The following is a 21738-nucleotide window of genomic DNA, read 5'->3' on the forward strand; positions in this document are numbered from 1 at the left end:
CAGAAACTAAATCCCTTCTTGTCTAATCAGGGGAGTTAATCCTTCCTTGAACATTCGAGAAAGTTTCTAGCGAACTCTGAGCTTAGCTGGCAAACCCAAAAATTAAGTCTAGTATCGACAGTAGTAGACCTAGTTAACGTCTGGCCTAGGCCTTTACTGCTGTAGGTACTATTCCAATGCGCAGAGCCTATTGGGAAAATAGGAGCTACACTACAAGACAAAATACAGGAAGAAGGCAAAACGTTCAGGGATGACCCTGCAAAAAGGGTCAAGTCCAATATACAACATGTCCATGCTTCCTGTAATCACTAGTTTTGACATTGCCGAGTTCACCTGGTAGTACATTCCCATTGTTATATGTGAGAATGACAACAGGAGACAATGCATTGGTGATGTGTGTTTTAATTAACCCTGGGCGTAGTTCGCGTAGTAGCGCTACGCGAAGTGCACTTGGCACTACGTGAACTTCACGTAGCACTACGCGAGCTGCGTAGTAGCATGTTCGCACTGTGCAAGATGCGTTTTCAATGATTGCACAGTGCGGACAAGTATCCGGCACTGTGAAAGCATTGAAAACGGCATCTTGCACAGTGCGAGCTGTAGTTTTCTGCTGCTCGAGTAGATTATTACTCGAGCGGCAGCTTTCTCAACGCGAACAGGTAGTTTCTCATTGAGAGCGGTCGCGAGCATGCGCAACCACTCACAATGAGAAACCTAACCTCCTCGCGTTGAGAATCTCGCCGGGATGTCATTTTGCTTGCTCGCGGTCGCGAACATGATGTTCAGGACCGCGAACAAGCAAAAAATGACCGCTGCACTACGCTACACTGCACTACGCATGTTCGCACTGTGCTACGTGCAGCTCGCGTAGTGCGAAGTTGCAAAAACTTCGCAAACTCCGCGTGCGTTACGTAGTGCTTTGCCCAGGGTTAGTTTTAATGAAGTGAACAAGGCAAAATAATGACCATGAAACTAAACAGTGCAAACAATAAGTGAAGTCTTCAGTCATGGTGGATGAAACCATTGTAGTAGAGTCCAAATGGCCTTGAGGTCAAAGTCCAACATATTCCTCTCATTAGATATTGAAAAGTGGGCAGGAATAGTCCAACAAAGCGAATGTGTAGCACACACATGAGGACATTAATGGTGAGGTTTCTTACTAGTGGTAACAGGTGTCTTGCCATCCTGAGCTCCCGGGTTTTTGGATGGATGTCCCCTCTTCATTTTGCCGGGGAGGATCTAGGGCTGTGGCAACAGGGGAGCTTGCAGGCTTGTTGTCCTATGACTGGTTCTCCCTTCCTCTGAACTTGGACTACAGGAAGGGATGGATGCAGGTGGAAAATCCCTGCAGAGCGTGGTGTTAATATACCGCAGCACCCCAACCACGGAGGCCGCCTTAGTGTGGAGGCCGGCCATCCTGGTGTGGATGACCACAACCTCAGTGTGGATACCAGCCACCTCAGTGTGGATGACGGCCGCCTCATTGTGGATGTCGGTCACCTCAGTGTGGATTCCGCCCACCTCTGTATGGATGTTAGGAACCTCCCGGTATGTTTCTGCCCAGTGTCTTTATTGCCCGGAGTTCGGCCACTACCTGGACCATGACACTTTGGGAGTCCTGGTGGACTCCCAAGACTTTGGTAATGGCAGCCTGGTTGATCATGGCCTCAGAGGGCTCACTCTGGGGGCCCACCGTTACCCTCCTACTATGGCTATCCCCACAGCCCTGTGACCTTGGTCCAGACTACACCCTCCCACTGGGTCCTGGTTACTCTGTGACTGGGCTGGTGTATTAGCAAAGGATAGGACTGACAATGCTAGGTGTACAGGTTGAAGGGTAGTGGTTGGCTATAATGTTTCAGCAGTGATGGGAGGTGTTGTAGTTGGCACAGTGTACCCCACTGTTGGCGTCTGCCCAGGCTGCCCAGATGGGCCAGGATCATCATCCATGTCGTCCTCTTCAGGAGCGTTGTCATTGCTAAGGGTTTCGTCCTGTGGGGGAGAAGTATTTTGTTCGGTTTCCAACCTATGTGCAGGTGCAGAGGTGGGTCAACCTGTGGAGAGATAGATAACATTGTTAATGTTGGAAGTAATGTATTTACATCCACATTGTTTGTATCAAGGTGATTGGGGACCTAGAGTGGAACAAAATAGATAGAAAATAGTATTGTCATGTATTTGTGTGGAGTTGAAGTTGGTTACTAGACATATGTAGATATTCAACATATGTAGTAGATTTTATCATCTCATTAGCTGTGCAGATATGTGGCATTTAGGCTTTAGGGATAGACCTGACATTTCTAAAACTCTGCTACAAACACAATCTGGTCCTAGCATGTGTATTTGTCCATTCCAAGGCCTACGTGTATCTAAGGTAGGCAGACACCCAACTTTGTTACGTATTTAGCATTGTTTATCATGTGAGAAGTACAGAGTCTGGGGTCACCTGGCACTGCTGATCAGCAGTGTTTCCTTAATGGCTGACATATCTTAGGGGTACACCGTTGGTATAGTGTCACTGATGCTGTCATTAGTTTGAGTTGATGGGCCTAGCACACCTTCAAGCAAAGTATCCATATGTCTATGTGAGTGAAGCCTCGTCTGTTATTGCACAGTGCATGAACAGTTGATTTAACATCCGTAGTGACATGGGAGACAAGTGAGAGGGTGCAACAGGAGTGTAGCAACTTGGTCAGGGTTACAATCACAAGGTCTCATTGTAGTAGAATTGCTTTCAATGTCACCTTAGCAGCACTTGAGTAATGGTATGCTGCATGACCAGTTAGTATCAGTAATGGCATGGGTGCCAAGAGTGTAGGGGCAATAGGAGTATAGCATCTTGGTCAGAGTAGGAGTAATAAGGCCTTATGGTAGTGGTAGTCAGTTCAGTGTCCCTTTAGCAACACTTGAGTAATGGCAAGCTGCATGAAAAGTTAATATCAGTAGTGACATGGGGGACAAGTGACTAGGGGTAAAAGGAGTGTAACATATTGGTCAGAGTTACAATCACAAGGCCACATGGTCAGAGACATTCTAAGGCATGGGCAAAGTGGGCTCTGGCCCAGGACCCGACACTTTCAGGGGGCCCCCTGATAGAGCCAGGTCTTTTATGGAGAGAGTTTTGCCCTTATGACCTTGATTGTTTTAAAAAAGATCTTCCTTTAATTTATTTTTTATGTGGATGGTGTGTAAAAGGAGATCAGCTATCAATAAATGTATGGAATCAAACAGATGTAATTACTAAAAATAGGCCATTTCGATACATTAAACTTAAACATATGTAAATTACCCTTGCTCAGGTGTCCAAGGGCACAGAAATAAAGACAAAACCATTATCGAAAATCAGTTATCGCTAACCCTCTGTGCTCCAATTCTGATACCGCACATTTGACCGAGAAACTTGGACACCGCACATGCTAACAATGGTCTGGCGTCAGATTTCTAAATTTGCAAAGCTTCTATGTCATTTTTGGTTCTCAAATGTTTGCAAATTGGACTTAACCGGTTAGTTTTGTGTGTCACGTGTATTGGGCGAGCTAAGATTACTTGGGCTAGGGATTCTTAGTGGGCTTTACAACCAGGGCAGCTCCAGGGTGGCACTGAGTTGCTGTTCCATTTGCCTGTGAAATCGTACAAGAGCAAAGTGCTGAACGTAAACTGAATATGTAGTTTTCTATCCTTTGCTGTTTCTATCGTCTAGTTCATCCTCCGAGAACCTCTCTGAAAATACTCATAAAATCTAGGACAAGCTTTCCTTGATACCCACTACTTAGTCCCCCTTGCACTACCCATTCTCAGTAGCATGCTTTAACTCGATTTTCTCAAGAGCAAAGAGGAGTCATTTTCTTCACAAATATCCCCTAGCCCAAAGTCAGAAAACTGGCTCTTCACATCTAGCCAGTTAACTTTATTAGATTTATCCAAGCGGCTTACTTCCTCCAGAATGTGAGCATAAGGGGATTATTCCAGTCTTGACCAAATCCCCAGCTAAAACAACAAAGGACGGAGCTTAGCTTTAGCAGCAATAGAATGTCTTTCCTTGTTGAGCATGAAGGGATATAGTGGACTGCTCTGGTGCAGCATCCCTAGACTCCTTACAAATGTGTGTTCCATACTAAGGAGCTCTTCCATTCTCTCGAATCCCCATAGTTCCAACCCACTTTAAGATCATAGACTTGCAGGGCATCTGTGACCGGCTTACTAAATGAAGATCGATGCTCTTTCCCCCGGGCCCCAACTAACTGCTTGTGCTTCAGAGTTATTTTAGATACATGCAGTTTCCACAACATGCGGTTTCCACAACATGTTTTCGGAGAATTTTAGACCTAGATAGTCAAAGGTGCCGACCCTCTCAAGTTGCATTCCTCCAATGGAGCTCTGGCCCTGGCAGGTCTTATGGGGGTTCGGTGTCATAAATTTTGACTCTGTTGTATTTATCACAAGACCCCTTGAATTACAGAAACCTTAAATCGATCAAGAAGCCGCTGCAGTGTTTATGTGTCCTGCAACATCCATAAAAAAGGTTTCTTATAGATCAAAATAGGAACTTACATATTAGACATGCGATGGTGTAATAGAGATTATTTACAATAATATTAGTGAGCTGCTTCTGTGTTACAATATTGAAAAACACACATCACTGTCTCTGAATATTAGATGTAAACACATTTAGACAAGTGTGCCTATGCTAAAGAGGATGAGAAAGAGCTGAAATTGGATCATAAATTCAAAGCTGTTCTGAATAGGGGCCTCCAAATACATTTGACACAGGGTCACCACATTGGTCAGTAGGAGGAGCTTGTGAGCTTGTGAGCGGCAGCGGCAGCGGTGAGGTGTGTGGCGGGCTCACCGTGAAAAGAAATCTTCGCCTACAACCCGCAATCCCTGTAATTTCGATAACCCCCCCGGCAGCAGCAGCGGGAGCCTGGCCAGCGGACGGCGTCGGGAGAAGTGAAACCCGAGGCAAGCCTGTGGACCGCGGACGGCAGCAGGGAGTCAGAAATTCGGCAATAAAGCCCTGCAGGTCAGCAAGGCAGGGGTGGCGAGGTGGAAACGAGGAGGCGAGGAGCGGAGGAGCGGTTGGACCCCTCAATGACTTCATTGGATGGCCCTTGTGAGCTTGACGCCATGTGAGCACAGTAAAACTGGAGTAAGAAGTGACGTGAAGGCGTGAAGGTGTAGGAGGCGATAGACTGATAGTGTGAGAAAATGAGGTGAGCAGGGCGAGTAGGGCAGCTACGAGTTGTGTGTGCTTCCATTGCCCGTCGCTCTTCCCCTCTAGCTGTGAGCTCACTCCTCGCTTGTCTTCTCTGTGCTATGTGCTCTGTGCTATATTGTGCTGCACCGGGTGACTCGCCTTGACCACCCCAGGTCTGCTGTGGATCTGTGTCTGTGGGTCTGCAGTGGTGGCTGTCTTATCGGTTTTTATCAGTTCTATATCCACCTTTGATCGTCGGACTGTGGATTGTGTACCTGTGGACCTTGGACCTTGGACCTTGGACCTTGGACTTGGACTTTGGTGACTGAGGCGTCTTATGCTTTGCCTGTTTTGGACACTGGGAGTAGTTATTGATTAATCTCAGATACATTCCAGATATAAGCCTTGTACAATATTTAGGGTGGTGTGCGCTGGGTATATCCTTAATCTCCAAGTGCTTCCTCCGACCCGAGAAGTCTACCACGGTCATCATAGTCACCATAGCCCCAGTTGCCAGACGGGGGTTGGCGTGCGGCTCTGATTGGGCTACCGCTGAATCGCCCAGGCCTCGGGTAAGGTGTCACGTGAATAGCCGTGGGGTTCTGCGGAGGTATCTGGGGGCTATCTGAGGAATACTCTGTGGCGGATATAACGCCACTTAAAATCTGTCCTAAGGCGGTGCTTCACATCATTTAGTTATCATTCAGTTATCCTTTCTCATGGAACGAATTGCTCTCTCCTGCTAGCCTTGTCAAATCTCTAGCTGGAGGAACTTTAAGTTTAAGTAGTGACAATCTCTTTTGCCATGGTAATGTCTGTCAGGCGATTGCGTTCTCAGTCTAAAGTAAAATCTGTAAACCCTCTAGAAGCCATTTACCATAGTGTCAAGAGTGATAAGAGTGACAAGAATTCGTGGAGTCCCCCAAAACCTCAAAAATTAATCCGTAGACGCAGAATTGGTGCTCACCTAACTCTTTTAAAATCATACACATCAATAACATCAATGTTCATTAAAAAGGGAAGAAGTTTTAAGACAGGGCAAAACAATGAAGAACTTGGAGTTGTGGGAAATGAGGAGAATTCAATGGAGGTGATAATGGACTCCGAAATTATAGCCGAGAATGGAGTAGATAGCCATATATTAAGACCAGATGCACTCTTTCATGTAATAATAATACAGAAATCGAATGGGGACACAGGCAATGTAGCGCCCCCATGAATTGTAAGTCGAGCAGTTGTGTCATATCAAGAAGGGGTGGAGAAAAACTCGGGTTTGGAGATGGAATTGGTTCTATCTAGGAATGAGGTGGCAGTTTCCACGCAGAGTAAGGGTGGCGAAAGTAAGGACGTCACCCCTCTTTCTCCACTAGCAGATTTTATAACCCTTTTTGAAAAAGTAAATGACAATGTAAGTGTATCTCAAAGGAGTTTACTTTATTTAATTTTAAGCCATTTGTAAAGCTCCTGGTTACTCAGAAAACAGAGTGTCCCCGCGCTGAATGCTGAAAAGATGCTTAGAGGGAGGAGCACGGGTACGCCAAATCATGGGCGGAAGGTGGGAGGGGATTAAGTACGTGGGAAAAGAAACGTTTTAAGTTTTCCCCGAAACCTAATTTCAGAGGGTTCCATGCTGATCTCAAGTGGGAGCTCGTTCCAGCATTTAGCAGCCAGATATCTGAACGAACGGCCGCCCATCCTAGCTCTGGTAATTTTAGGAATTTTGAACAACATAGCTCCAGAAGATCTCAGATTTCTGATGGGGCGGTGTGTTTTAAGAAGGCCTTTTAGATATTCTGGCCCCGTGCCTTGGGCGATACGATGGGCAAAGCATAAGGACTTACATTTAATTCGTTCCTCAATGGGGAGCCAATGGAGTTTGGACAAGGCAGATTTCCCTGAGGCTCTACGAGGAAGCTTGAGCACCAGACGTGCAGCGGCATTCTGAACACGCTGAAGTTGGTGAAGTCCTTTTTTGCTCAAACCTAGTAGCAGGGCGTTCCCATAGTCCAGATGGGGAGTTACTAGGGCATGGACAACGGTCTTCCTAGAATCCATGGGGAGGAGGTCTAATACCTTCCGGAGAACCTTCAGTACGCTGAAGCACCTAGCCGTGACTTTGCTGACATGAGGCAAGTATGAAAGATTAGAGTCAAGAGTTATGCCCAAGTTATGCACCGAGACCGCAGGACAGGGCAGGCTGCCTAATTCCGCAGGCCACCACATATGGGACCATGCGGAAGAGGATTTTCCTACCACCAACAGCTCGGTTTTGTCGCCATTAAGGCGGAGACAGTTATTATTCATCCAAGCAGCCACAGAAGAGAGACAGTTGGAGAAATTGGTGGCATCCTCTCTGTGGTCGGGTGTAAGCTTGAACATCAACTGGGTGTCATCAGCGTAACTGACAATGCCCACCCCATAAGTCTCTACTATGCGAGCCAGGGGTTCCATGTAGATATTAAATGAAGTAGGGCTCAAACTTGAGCCCTGAGGAACCCCATGGCTCGCCTTCCTGAGAGAAGACTTAAAGGGGGGGCAGTGCATCTGAAAGTTCCTGTTGACCAAGAAGGACTACATCCACGCAAGGGCATGCCCCTTTACTCCCTTGTCAGATAGCCGAGACAGCAGCGTTGAGTGCAGCACGGTGTCGAAGGCTTCACTAAGATCTAAAAGTACCAACGCTGCTAGACTGCTCATCAATAAAAAGAAGTGAATTTTCTCCTAAAAGTGAACGTCAGAAAGTTCATAGTGAACTTAATGGGCAGACAAAAACAGAAGACCTCACTCTTCCGGATATTGCCATTCAACTGGAAAAGAACGCTGAACGACTGAAGCAGTTAGAAAAATCGGGTGCTCAATGCTTGGTTATACACCCCCATCCGAATAAAGAAATATTGTCTCCGCAAGCAGGAGTTCGCTTACACATGCCAATTATGTATAGCAGTACACCTACTAAATTCTCTTTGACATCAGATTTTCATGATTTATCTATGCCCTGTGATAACCGGGTAGGGAATTCACGTTTTCATTGTCAAAAAATGAGATTGCAGGTTCAGGGGGGCAAACGTATACATTTACTAAATTGGAAAAAAATTTAGCTTCAAATTTGTCCCTGCTGGAGAAGAGTGCCTCTAACTCGGATCATATCCTTAAAGTCCTAACGCCCATTTTGGGAGGGGTTTTAGAACTTAAACAACATAGCCAAGTATGTGTGAAGTGTTCCTCCCCTATACGTAACAATCTTTGTCAAAATAATGGCAGAATACTTGATGCTGCTAATGGCTCAGGGTTAGGGGAACCGAATAATCAGATGGTGAACGTTGGATGTTCGCCGTCTGGAAGAAATCTAATTCTAAGCCCATCCCAACATTTTGTTAATGACCCTGCAAAGGTCCCCACTGAGGGGAAAAGTGTAAATGTAAAGGTCTCTCCAATGATAGATACAGTGCGTGTTTTCCCAATCTTTAATATGCGCAAGTCTAAAAAACCCAAACCTCATGAATCAGCTGAAATATTTAATATTCTAGAAGCCTCTGGGGTGGGGGAACATTTATTAGTAATTGAGGGAAGTGTTAAAAACCATTGTAGGAAGAAAAGGAAGGGGAAAAATCGCCGGTTCCCTAAACGTAAGCAGAGAAAGCTGCGGTTCCAAAGCGTAGTACAATCGGATCATTCTAATGTCACTCCTGATGGTGAAAATAACACATCAACAGTGGCAAAACAGAGGATGAATCCGAGTACAACTGAGGAGCAAGATAATGTCCCCCAGCCGATTAGTCTGACTAGTAGGTCGAGTATTTCCCAGAATGAAAATAGGTTGGGTGAGGCCAGGAAAAGAAGGGATTCTAATCTGGGGAGTAGCACAGGAGTGACGGTGGATAATATAAAAACCTTTGTACCAGCCCCGAGTATAGACCTAAGTAGGACAGCATGTAAATCAGTGGGTCCCGCCCGGATTTTCATGAAGCCTGATGTAAGTAATGGTGGGGGAGTTAGTCGAAATATGACTACATCGGTTAATAAAAATAAAGGGTGTAAATCCACTGATTCCACGAGGAGTCCTTATGATACGGATGTATTGAGGCCCCTAGAGTTAAGTACTGGGCATGTGAATAATGCCTTAATTTTTACCCCTCTTTTTGATGCTGAGCCAATGATATTGAATAGAGGGGCCCTTCTTGGAATTCTATCGGAAATAGAGTTAATCTCCTCTAAAGATATCGAACTGGTCCTTTTAGATTGGAGGGACATACCTCAGGTCACCAAAGCAATCTTTACTTCAAGGGTGGTGTCTTCCCTCGTGTTAGCAAATGCGGATGGCTTTAGGAAAAGAGGAATAGATGTCATTGATTGCCCCACATCCCAGGGCGCTCCGTTGAAGCGTCTCAAAACTTCTCATTTTTGGCAAGGGATATCATTAAATGACCATGAGGGTGAGAATATGACTACTAAATTTGAGGATTTGGAAATTACAGTTGGGAGGGGATCGGATGTAAGAAAAATAAAGGTAGTAGAACCCGAGGTTCATGAGGTTCTTGGCATTGATAGTGGAGATGAGGTGTCAAAATGGAACTGGATCGCAGGCACTTTGAATGGGGCTAAATCTACTAACACTATCCCCATAGAGCATAGGTAGCCCACTAGGAACAATCGTGTCTTGGAATATGGCGGGGCTAGGAAAAGAAAATTTTAAGCTTATTTCCTTAGCATACCTAGACCCCAAAATAATGTGCCTCCAAGAGACGTGGGCAATTGAAGAATTCCAGTTAGATAACTACTACGTGTATTGTAGCGCAGCAAAAAAATCTATAAAGGGGCATGCAAGTGGAGGATTAGCCATTCTGCTAAGTTGCGAGCTACTATGGGTCCCTGAGATATTTATTCATCCATCAAATTGCTGTATCTGTGCAAAGTTAAAATTAGAACAAGACAACTTGGGATGTGCAACATTTCTGTATGTGGTAAATGTATATATTCCTCCTGTGATGGCGTCCACCCCACTGGTCGACTCCATTTGCACTTTTTTGCAAAAGTTATGTAGCAGTGATGAAAGAGTGTGTATCCTGATGGTAGGAGATTTTAATATATTAAACTTAAACTTATGTAAATTATCCTTGCTCAGGTATCCAAGGGCACAGAATTATAGATAAAACCATTATTGAAAATCAGTTATCGCTAACCCTCTGTGCTCCAATTCTGCTACCTCACATTTGACCGAGAAACTTGGACACCGCACATGCTAACAATGGTCTGGCGTCAGATTTCTAAATTTGCAAACCTTCTATGTTATTTTTGTTTCTCAAATGTTTGCAAATTGGACTTAACCAGTTAGTTTTGTGTGTCATGTGTATTGGGCGAGCTAACATTACTTGGGCTAGGGATTCTTAGTGGGCTTTACAACCAGGGCAGCTCTAGGATGGCACTGAGTTGCTGTTCTATTTGCCTGTGAAATCGTACAAGACCAAAGTGCTGAACGTAAACTGTATATGTAGTTTTCAATCCTTTGCTGTTTCTATCGTCTAGTTCCTCCTCCAAGAACCTCTCTGAAAATCCTCATAAAATCTAGGACAAGCTTTCCTTGATACCCACTAATTAGCCCGCCTTGCACTACCCATTCCCAGTAGCATGCTTTAACTCGATTTTCTCAAGAGCAAAGAGGAGTCATTTTCTTCACAAATATCCCCTAGCCCAAAGTCAGAAAACTGGCTCTTCACATCTAGCCAGTTAACTTTATTAGATTTATCCAAGCGGCTTACTTCCTCCAGAATGTGAGCATAAGGGGATTATTCCAGTCTTGACCTAATCCCCAGCTAAAACAACAAAGGACGGAGCTTAGCTTTAGCAGCAATAGAATGTCTTTCCTTGTCGAGCATGAAGGGATATAGTGGACTGCTCTGGTGCAGCATCCCTAGACTCCTTAAAAATGTGTGTTCCATACTAAGGAGCTCTTCCATTCTCTCGAATCCCCACAGTTCCAACCCACTTTAAGATCATAGACTTGCAGGGCATCTGTGACCGGCTTACTAAATGAAGATCGATGCTCTTTCCCCCGGGCCCCAACTAACTGCTTGTGCTTCAGAGTTATTTTAGATACATGCAGTTTCCACAACATGCGGTTTCCACAACATGTTTTCGGAGAATTTTAGACCTAGATAGTCAAAGGTGCCGACCCTCTCAAGTTGCATTCCTCCAATGGAGCTCCGGCCCTGGCAGGTCTTATGGGGGTTCGGTGTCATAAATTTTGACTCTGTTGTATTTATCACAAGACCCCTTGAATTACAGAAAGCTTAAATCGATGTAGAAGCCGCTGCAGTGTTTATGTGTCCTGCAACATCCATAAAAAAGGTTTCTTATAGATCAAAATAGGAACTTACATATTAGACATGCGATGGTGTAATAGAGATTATTTACAATAATATTAGTGAGCTGCTTCTGTGTTACAATATTGAAAAACACACATCACTGTCTCTGAATATTAGATGTAAACACATTTAGACAAGTGTGCCTATGCTAAAGAGGATGAGAAAGAGCTGAAATTGGATCATAAATTCAAAGCTGTTCTGAATAGGGGCCTCCAAATACATTTGACACAGGGTCACCACATTGGTCAGTAGGAGGAGCTTGTGAGCTTGTGAGCGGCAGCGGCAGCGGTGAGGTGTGTGGCGGGCTCACCGTGAAAAGAAATCTTCGCCTACAACCAGCAATCCCTGTAATTTCGATAACCCCCCCCCCCCCCGGCAGCAGCAGCGGGAGCCTGGCCAGCGGACGGCGTCGGGAGAAGTGAAACCCGAGGCAAGCCTGTGGACCGCGGACGGCAGCAGGGAGTCAGAAATTCGGCAATAAAGCCCTGCAGGTCAGCAAGGCAGGGGTGGCGAGGTGGAAACGAGGAGGCGAGGAGCGGAGGAGCGGTTGGACCCCTCAATGACTTCATTGGATGGCCCTTGTGAGCTTGACGCCATGTGAGCACAGTAAAACTGGAGTAAGAAGTGACGTGAAGGCGTGAAGGTGTAGGAGGCAATAGACTGATAGTGTGAGAAAATGAGGTGAGCAGGGCGAGTAGGGCAGCTACGAGTTGTGTGTGCTTCCATTGCCCGTCGCTCTTCCCCTCTAGCTGTGAGCTCACTCCTCGCTTGTCTTCTCTGTGCTATGTGCTCTGTGCTATATTGTGCTGCACCGGGTGACTCGCCTTGACCACCCCAGGTCTGCTGTGGATCTGTGTCTGTGGGTCTGCAGTGGTGGCTGTCTTATCGGTTTTTATCAGTTCTATATCCACCTTTGATCGTCGGACTGTGGATTGTGTACCTGTGGACCTTGGACCTTGGACCTTGGACTTGGACTTTGGTGACTGAGGCGTCTTATGCTTTGCCTGTTTTGGACACTGGGAGTAGTTATTGATTAATCTCAGATACATTCCGGATATAAGCCTTGTACAATATTTAGGGTGGTGTGCGCTGGTTATATCCTTAATCTCCAAGTGCTTCCTCCGACCCGAGAAGTCTACCACGGTCATCATAGTCACCATAGCCCCAGTTGCCAGACGGGGGTTGGCGTGCGGCTCTGATTGGGCTACCGCTGAATCGCCCAGGCCTCGGGTAAGGTGTCACGTGAATAGCCGTAGGATTCTGCGGAGGTATCTGGGGGCTATCTGAGGAATACTCTGTGGCGGATATAACGCCACTTAAAATCTGTCCTAAGGCGGTGCTTCACATCATTTAGTTATCATTCAGTTATCCTTTCTCATGGAACGAATTGCTCTCTCCTGCTAGCCTTGTCAAATCTCTAGCTGGAGGAACTTTAAGTTTAAGTAGTGACAATCTCTTTTGCCATGGTAATGTCTGTCAGGCGATTGCGTTCTCAGTCTAAAGTAAAATCTGTAAACCCTCTAGAAGCCATTTACCATAGTGTCAAGAGTGATAAGAGTGACAAGAATTCGTGGAGTCCCCCAAAACCTCAAAAATTAATCCGTAGACGCAGAATGGGTGCTCACCTAACTCTTTTAAAATCATACACATCAATAACATCAATGTTCATTAAAAAGGGAAGAAGTTTTAAGACAGGGCAAAACAATGAAGAACTTGGAGTTGTGGGAAATGAGGAGAATTCAATGGAGGTGATAATGGACTCCGAAATTATAGCCGAGAATGGAGTAGATAGCCATATATTAAGACCAGATGCACTCTTTCATGTAATAATAATACAGAAATCGAATGGGGACACAGGCAATGTAGCGCCCCCATGAATTGTAAGTCGAGCAGTTGTGTCATATCAAGAAGGGGTGGAGAAAAACTCGGGTTTGGAGATGGAATTGGTTCTATCTAGGAATGAGGTGGCAGTTTCCACGCAGAGTAAGGGTGGCGAAAGTAAGGACGTCACCCCTCTTTCTCCACTAGCAGATTTGATAACCCTTTTTGAAAAAGTAAATGACAATGTAAGTGTATCTCAAAGGAGTTTACTTTATTTAATTTTAAGCCATTTGTAAAGCGCCTGGTTACTCAGAAAACAGAGTGTCCCCGCGCTGAATACTGAAAAGATGCTTAGAGGGAGGAGCACGGGTACGCCAAATCATGGGCGGAAGGTGGGAGGGGATTAAGTACGTGGGAAAAGAAACGTTTTAAGTTTTCCCCGAAACCTAATTTCAGAGGGTTCCATGCGGATCTCAAGTGGGAGCTCGTTCCAGCATTTAGCAGCCAGATATCTGAACGAACGGCCGCCCATCCTAGCTCTGGTAATTTTAGGAATTTTGAACAACATAGCTCCAGAAGATCTCAGATTTCTGATGGGGCGGTGTGTTTTAAGAAGGCCTTTTAGATATTCTGGCCCCGTGCCTTGGGCGATACGATGGGCAAAGCATAAGGACTTAAATTTAATTTGTTCCTCAATGGGGAGCCAATGGAGTTTGGACAAGGCAGATTTCCCTGAGGCTCTACGAGGAAGCTTGAGCACCAGACGTGCAGCGGCATTCTGAACACGCTGAAGTTGGAGAAGTCCTTTTTTGCTCAAACCTAGTAGCAGGGCGTTCCCATAGTCCAGATGGGGAGTTACTAGGGCATGGACAACGGTCTTCCTAGAATCCATGGGGGGGAGGTCTAATACCTTCCGGAGAACCTTCAGTACGCTGAAGCACCTAGCCGTGACTTTGCTGACATGAGGCAAGTATGAAAGATTAGAGTCAAGAGTTATGCCCAAGTTATGCACCGAGACCGCAGGACAGGGCAGGCTGCCTAATTCCGCAGGCCACCACATATGGGACCACGTGGAAGAGGATTTTCCTACCACCAACAGCTCGGTTTTGTCGCCATTAAGGCGGAAACAGTTATTATTCATCCAAGCAGCCACAGAAGAGACAGTTGGAGAAATTGGTGGCATCCTCTCTGTGGTCGGGTGTAAGCTTGAACATCAACTGGGTGTCATCAGCGTAACTGACAATGCCCACCCCATAAGTCTCTACTATGCGAGCCAGGGGTTCCATGTAGATATTAAATGAAGTAGGGCTCAAACTTGAGCCCTGAGGAACCCCATGGCTCGCCTTCCTGAGAGAAGACTTAAAGGGGGGGCAGTGCATCTGAAAGGTCCTGTTGACCAAGAAGGACTACATCCACGCAAGGGCATGCCCCTTTACTCCCTTGTCAGATAGCCGAGACAGCAGCGTTGAGTGCAGCACGGTGTCGAAGGCTTCACTAAGATCTAAAAGTACCAACGCTGCTAGACTGCTCATCAATAAAAAGAAGTGAATTTTCTCCTAAAAGTGAACGTCAGAAAGTTCATAGTGAACTTAATGGGCAGACAAAAACAGAAGACCTCACTCTTCCGGATATTGCCATTCAATTGGAAAAGAACGCTGAACGACTGAAGCAGTTAGAAAAATCGGGTGCTCAATGCTTGGTTATAGACCCCCATCCGAATAATGAAATATTGTCTCCGCAAACAGGAGTTCGCTTACACATGCCAATTATGTATAGCAGTACACCTACTAAATTCTCTTTGACATCAGATTTTCATGATTTATCTATGCCCTGTGATAACCGGGTAGGGAATTCGCGTTTTCATTGTCAAAAATTGAGATTGCAGGTTCAGGGGGGAAAACGTATACATTTACTAAATTGGAAAAAAATTTAGCTTCAAATTTGTCCCTGCTGGAGAAGAGGGCCTCTAACTCGGATCATATCCTTAAAGTCCTAACGCCCATTTTGGGAGGGGTTTTAGAACTTAAACAACATAGCCAAGTATGTGTGTGTTCCTCCCCTATACGTAACAATCTTTGTCAAAATAATGGCAGAATACTTGATGCTGCTAATGGCTCAGGGTTAGGGGAACCGAATACTCAGATGGTGAACGTTGGATGTTCGCCGTCTGGAAGAAATCTAATTCTAAGCCCATCCCAAAATTTTGTTAATGACCCTGCAAAGGTCCCCACTGAGGGGAAAAGTGTAAATGTAAAGGTCTCTCCAATGATAGATACAGTGCGTGTTTTCCCAATCTTTAATATGCGCAAGTCTAAAAAACCCAAACCTCATGAATCAGCTGAAATATTTAATATTCTAGAAGCCTCTGGGGTGGGGGAACATTTATTAGTAATTGAGGGAAGTGTTAAAAACCATTGTAGGAAGAAAAGGAAGGGGAAAAATCGCCGGTTCCCTAAACGTAAGCAGAGAAAGCTGCGGTTCCAAAGCGTCGTACAATCGGATCATTCTAATTTCACTCCTGATGATGAAAATAACACATCAACAGTGGCAAAACAGAGGATGAATCCGAGTACAACTGAGGAGCAAGATAATGTCCCCCAGCCGATTAGTCTGACTAGTAGGTCGAGTATTTCCCAGAATGAAAATAGGTTGGGTGAGGCCAGGAAAAGAAGGGATTCTAATCTGGGGAGTAGCACAGGAGTGACGGTGGATAATATAAAAACCTTTGTACCAGCCCCGAGTATAGACCTAAGTAGGACCGCATGTAAATCAGTGGGTACCGCCCGGATTTTCATGAAGCCTGATGTAAGTAATGGTGGGGGAGTTAGTCGAAATATGACTACATCGGTTAATAAAAATAAAGGGTGTAAATCCACTGATTCCACAAGGAGTCCTTATGATACGGATGTATTGAGGCCCCTAGAGTTAAGTACTGGGCATGTGAATAATGCCTTAATTTTTACCCCTCTTTTTGATGCTGAGCCAATGATATTGAATAGAGGGGCCCTTCTTGGAATTCTATCGGAAATAGAGTTAATCTCCTCTAAAGATATCGAACTGGTCCTTTTAGATTGGAGGGACATACCTCAGGTCACCAAAGCAATCTTTACTTCAAGGGTGGTGTCTTCCCTCGTGTTAGCAAATGCGGATGGCTTTAGGAAAAGAGGAATAGATGTCATTGATTGCCCCACATCCCAGGGCGCTCCGTTGAAGCGTCTCAAAACTTCTCATTTTTGGCAAGGGATATCATTAAATGACCATGAGGGTGAGAATATGACTACTAAATTTGAGGATTTGGAAATTACAGTTGGGAGGGGATCGGATGTAAGAAAAATAAAGGTAGTAGAACCCGAGGTTCATGAGGTTCTTGGCATTGATAGTGGAGATGAGGTGTCAAAATGGAACTGGATCGCAGGCACTTTGAATGGGGCTAAATCTACTAACACTATCCCCATAGAGCGGAGGTAGCCCACTAGGAACAATCGTGTCTTGGAATATGGCGGGGCTAGGAAAAGAACATTTTAAGCTTATTTCCTTAGCATACCTAGACCCAAAATAATGTGCCTCCAAGAGACGTGGGCAATTGAAGAATTCCAGTTAGATAACTACTACGTGTATTGTAGCGCAGCAAAAAAATCTATAAAGGGGCATGCAAGTGGAGGATTAGCCATTCTGCTAAGTTGCGAGCTACTATGGGTCCCTGAGATATTTATTCATCCATCAAATTGCTGTATCTGTGCAAAGTTAAAATTAGAACAAGACAACTTGGGATGTGCAACATTTCTGTATGTGGTAAATGTATATATTCCTCCTGTGATGGCGTCCACCCCACTGGTCGACTCCATTTGCACTTTTTTGCAAAAGTTATGTAGCAGTGATGAAAGAGTGTGTATCCTGATGGTAGGAGATTTTAATACCAAGATTAATAATAGCTCAATCGCATCCTTTTCCAAACTGGACCTGGAGGAGGTTTGGTCTATACCAGAGGCAGTATTCCCTTCCAATTTAAGATCTGATAAACGTGGCCTTTTACTGTTGCAAAATTTGAGAAACCTTGACCTTATAGTATTAAATGGCAGATTCCCAGAAGACTCACCTGCAGCCCTCACCTTTCACGGGTCACATGGCAATTCTCTTCTCGATTATATGGCATTGTCATTTCAACTGTTCGGGGCATGCTCCCAGTTTAAGGTTCTTCCTACTAATTTGAGTGACCACAACATATTGGCTGTCAAGATAGCTTTAAACTTCGAGAAACCTGAATTATGTAATCAGAGGAATGAGATAGTAACACATTCTCGAAGTAATGGTCGCACTTATTGGTCACATAAGAACCTTCCGAATCATCATTGGGTATTTAAGAACATTGCGTTCAGTTTAACCTGGGAGAACCCGATCGTGAGATATGAAAGAGTCATGACTGCTTTCAGAAAGTTGGGAAGAAAGATGAAAGGTGATAGCGCCGCCCCTAAAGTAACACTTCCTAATGAAATTAAAACTCTTAATAATAAGACAAATGGGTTGATCAGATCCCAATTTATAGACCCATGGCCGTCAAGACAAAAAGAGATATACAGATTAAAACAGGTCCGGAAAAGGAAAATTGCTGCAGATCGCAGGGCCTCTAAAGACGAAAAATGGGTTAACCTTCGGGAAGTGGCACTCTCAGGGGATACTAGAAAATACTGGGCATTGATTGCCAAATACTGTGACAGTAGAGTAAAATCCCAGCCCATGTTGATCTCTGAATCTGAATGGTCTACTTATATATCCCTATTGTACGCCCCCAATCCTATAGATGCTGGGGTTGAGGGGTTCAATAGGTCCACATTTTCGGTAGAAGAGGTAGAAGCACCAATAATGAGCGAACTCGAGGGATACATTAAGGGTGCGAGATACTCCGGGGCAATGGGGCCGGATGATGTCCCTGTAGCAATAATAAAAAAGGACCGTGGCGATTGGGCGAAGGTGTTACTTCCTCTGTTCGTCCATTGTTATAAGTTTGGGGACATCCCTAATTCCTGGAAGGGCAGTATAATAGTTCCTCTATATAAGAAAGGCCCTAAAAATTCTCCTGCAAGCTATAGGCAAATCTCTCGTTTGGACGCAACGGGAAAACGTTTTGCGAAAAGCATCCTTGTCCACCTGCAAGAGTGGGTATTCGGTAATATTTTAATTCCTCTTGAACAGTCTGGTTTTTGGAAGAATAGTGGCACCCTAGACAATATCTCTGTCTTGCAAACCCTAATTGATAAATATCCTGTGGGTCGGAGGCTTCCGCTGTATACAGCTTTCATTGACTTCTCCAATTGATAAGGATGGGGATCCCAGGGAATTTGTTAAGAGTAATAATCACTCTCCACTCTTCTACCTGGACTCAAGTTCTGTTAGGGGGACCCAAGGCCTATCAAAGAAAACCACCACCCACAACGGGTTGAAGCTGGGGTGCCTCTTGGCCCCTTTACTCTTCTCAATCTACATAAATGACCTTCCAGGGGAGAGTAAAGGGGACCCTCCACAAGTGGGTGATCTAAAATTAAGTTGTTTGCTGTATGCTGACAACGCAATCATCATAGACCTAACTCCAATCAGGTTGCAAAAACGTCTGACGGAGCTGGTCAGGTACACTAATGAATATTTGTTTTAAATAAACACTTCTAAGAGTAAGGTGATGATTTTTAGTCAGAAAGGCTGTAAGGTTAGATCAAATCTGAAATGGTTTTTGGGGGATGAAAATATGGAAATAGTGACATTTTATCCTTATTTAGGATTTTTTTTTACAAATTGATGCTCTGCTAACAGACATTTAGATCACTGCAAAAGTAAAGCTATTTCACAAGCATCGGCAATTAACCGCTTGTATAAGCAATGCGGGAAAAGACATTTTTCACATACTATTGCAGTGTACAAAATAAAGATTCCGCCGACCTTAATTTACGCAAGTGAAACAATTGCCGAATGTGAGTGGGCTAAGTTTGAGAAAGTGGAAGGTAAAATTTGGCGTCAAATATGTAACCTGAGTCACGCTGCATTAATCGCGGCTCTTAGGCTCGAATTTGGCCTTCTCTCAATATATGTTCTGTCATTGGCAGGGTCGTTAACCCCTTCGACGCTGATGACGAGCTGGGCTCGTCATGAGGTAGCCTCCTCGCACGCTCATGACGAGCCCAGCTCGTCACGTAACATGCGATTTTAAAAAACTCAGCGTACGGGCGGAATTCCGCCCGCACGCATGCGGTTAAGGTGGTGTAACGCTTTGATAAATGGTCAAGAAAATCTATTAAGGCTAGCATTGCACAAGGAAATTTTTGATAATTTATTGTGTAAAAGTGTAATTTTTAGAAACTATTTAAAAGCTTTAAGCATCTTTGGTTTGGACCTAGTAGGGGCAGCAGTTTTAAACAAAATAGCATTAAAGCAATTAATTAAAAAAAACTATATATGTGATCTCACGAGAAAGAGATCTGAAAATATGCAGAGGGAATGGCAGACTGGACTGCATAGCGGAGAGCTCAATTATTAAAAATCCTCAGCCGTATGTTCTTTGGAACTTGAAACATGGTGTACGCAGAGTGATTCTACTCCTCAGAATGAATTTGTTGCCGTTGAGGATAGTAACAGGAGCTTGGGAGGGTATCCCCAAAAATGAAAGACTTTGTGATTTATGCAATGGTGGTATCCAAGATTTTAGTCATGTTTTGATTGTGTGCCCAGCACTTAGTACAATACGACGCAAATTTCTAAGGCATGCTTTTCTACATTATAATATTGCAACAGCAGAAAAGGCACGCAACTTTCTTCTGCACCCCCGTCAGAACAGATATGTTTTAAAATTTTCTGCTTTTAAAAGAATTTTTAAATGTATATTAGAAGTCAATAAGTAGGGTGATCAGTGGAGTATGTAGTACCTTGTATAACTTCCCTTGTCTTAGCACTTTTTTGAGCACTTTAAGCATTTTTAATTTGTTGCAACATACGATAAGTATCAATTATTTATTAGTGTGTTTAACAATCTTGTTTGCTACTTAACTTTCTTGTGCATATTCCTAGTTATTTTGGTTATATTGATGCTAGATAATCATTCTGTACTCTGTCCAGGATTAGGGCATCCATGCACTAGCACTTTATCTTAATATACTTGCACCTTTAGTATCACTTTACAAAATCATCTGTTGTTAACACTGTTCTCTGTCCTCGACATAAGAAATGTTTTAATTGCTTTTGCTTTTGTTAACTGCTGCCTGTATATTGGATAACAATTGTATAAATCTAGTTGAGTTTATTAATCTTGGGCTAAAGCCAAAAGGGTCGAATCAGGTATAAGCCCTGGATAAAGATTATGGTTTCATTGTGTCAGCACAATGTAGATTGCATGGGCACTTTACATGGCACTTTATAAAATCCGGTCGCTATTTTCATTTAAAATTCATCTCCCAAAAATAAGATTTTAAAAATAAGATTTTATTTATTATTTTAGATTAACGTTAACCGTACATTGAATGAACTATACATCATTTCTTAACCATGCGCTGCCCAAATGTAATTGTAGATTAGATTAGATCGCTTTATTAAATTAGGGAGTTAGCCAATAGTGTTCCTTACTAGATAATGATTAGAAGATTTCATTCCCCCGGAGTGACGTATTTAATGATTAACAGAGATATGTCCCTTTAGGGATGAGGTAACTCTAGGAAAATTGTTTATTACAGTATTCATTTGTAACTAAAGATAGGGGTTTAATGAAAAATGTATTATGTACTGTGTGTAATGTAGGATAATTATAGGGTGTAACCTCTTGGGTTTTTAATACTGTTTTTTACGAATTAATGTTTTATTGTAATGTTATGTGGAATTCTTTGGAATTCCAAATCATAATAAAATTAATTGAATTGAATTTGACACAGGGCCCCCAAAATCCTTAAGATGTGCCTGCTCATGATAGTTGTAGTCGCTTCAATGTCACTTTAACAAAACTTGCCCAACAATCAGTATACCATAAATGTTGGCAACATGCATTTCAGATGGACCATACATTAACATTTTCTCACAAATCATGGGTCCTGGTTAGATATTGTAATAGTAATACACTTACAGATAGCATTGCAACATGTGACATGTCCTGCAGTTGGATACATGTGGTTATATATGCAACAATACACTTTGCCACAGAGAATCCAATATCTCAGATACTTTGAGTATTGCACATTAGAAAAGTAGATAGAAAACAGATTAGGAAAATCAGAGTTGAGAGCAAACAGGACAGTACGATATTGTGGCATTTGTTGAAGTGTAACTTACCAGAGTCCACTCCCCTCTATTCTTGACATGCCCTCCGTTTGCACGATGGTCAGGCCTTCT

This window comes from Lissotriton helveticus, chromosome 9 (genome assembly GCF_964261635.1).
Source record: "Lissotriton helveticus chromosome 9, aLisHel1.1, whole genome shotgun sequence".
Classification (NCBI taxonomy): Eukaryota; Metazoa; Chordata; class Amphibia; order Caudata; family Salamandridae; genus Lissotriton; species Lissotriton helveticus.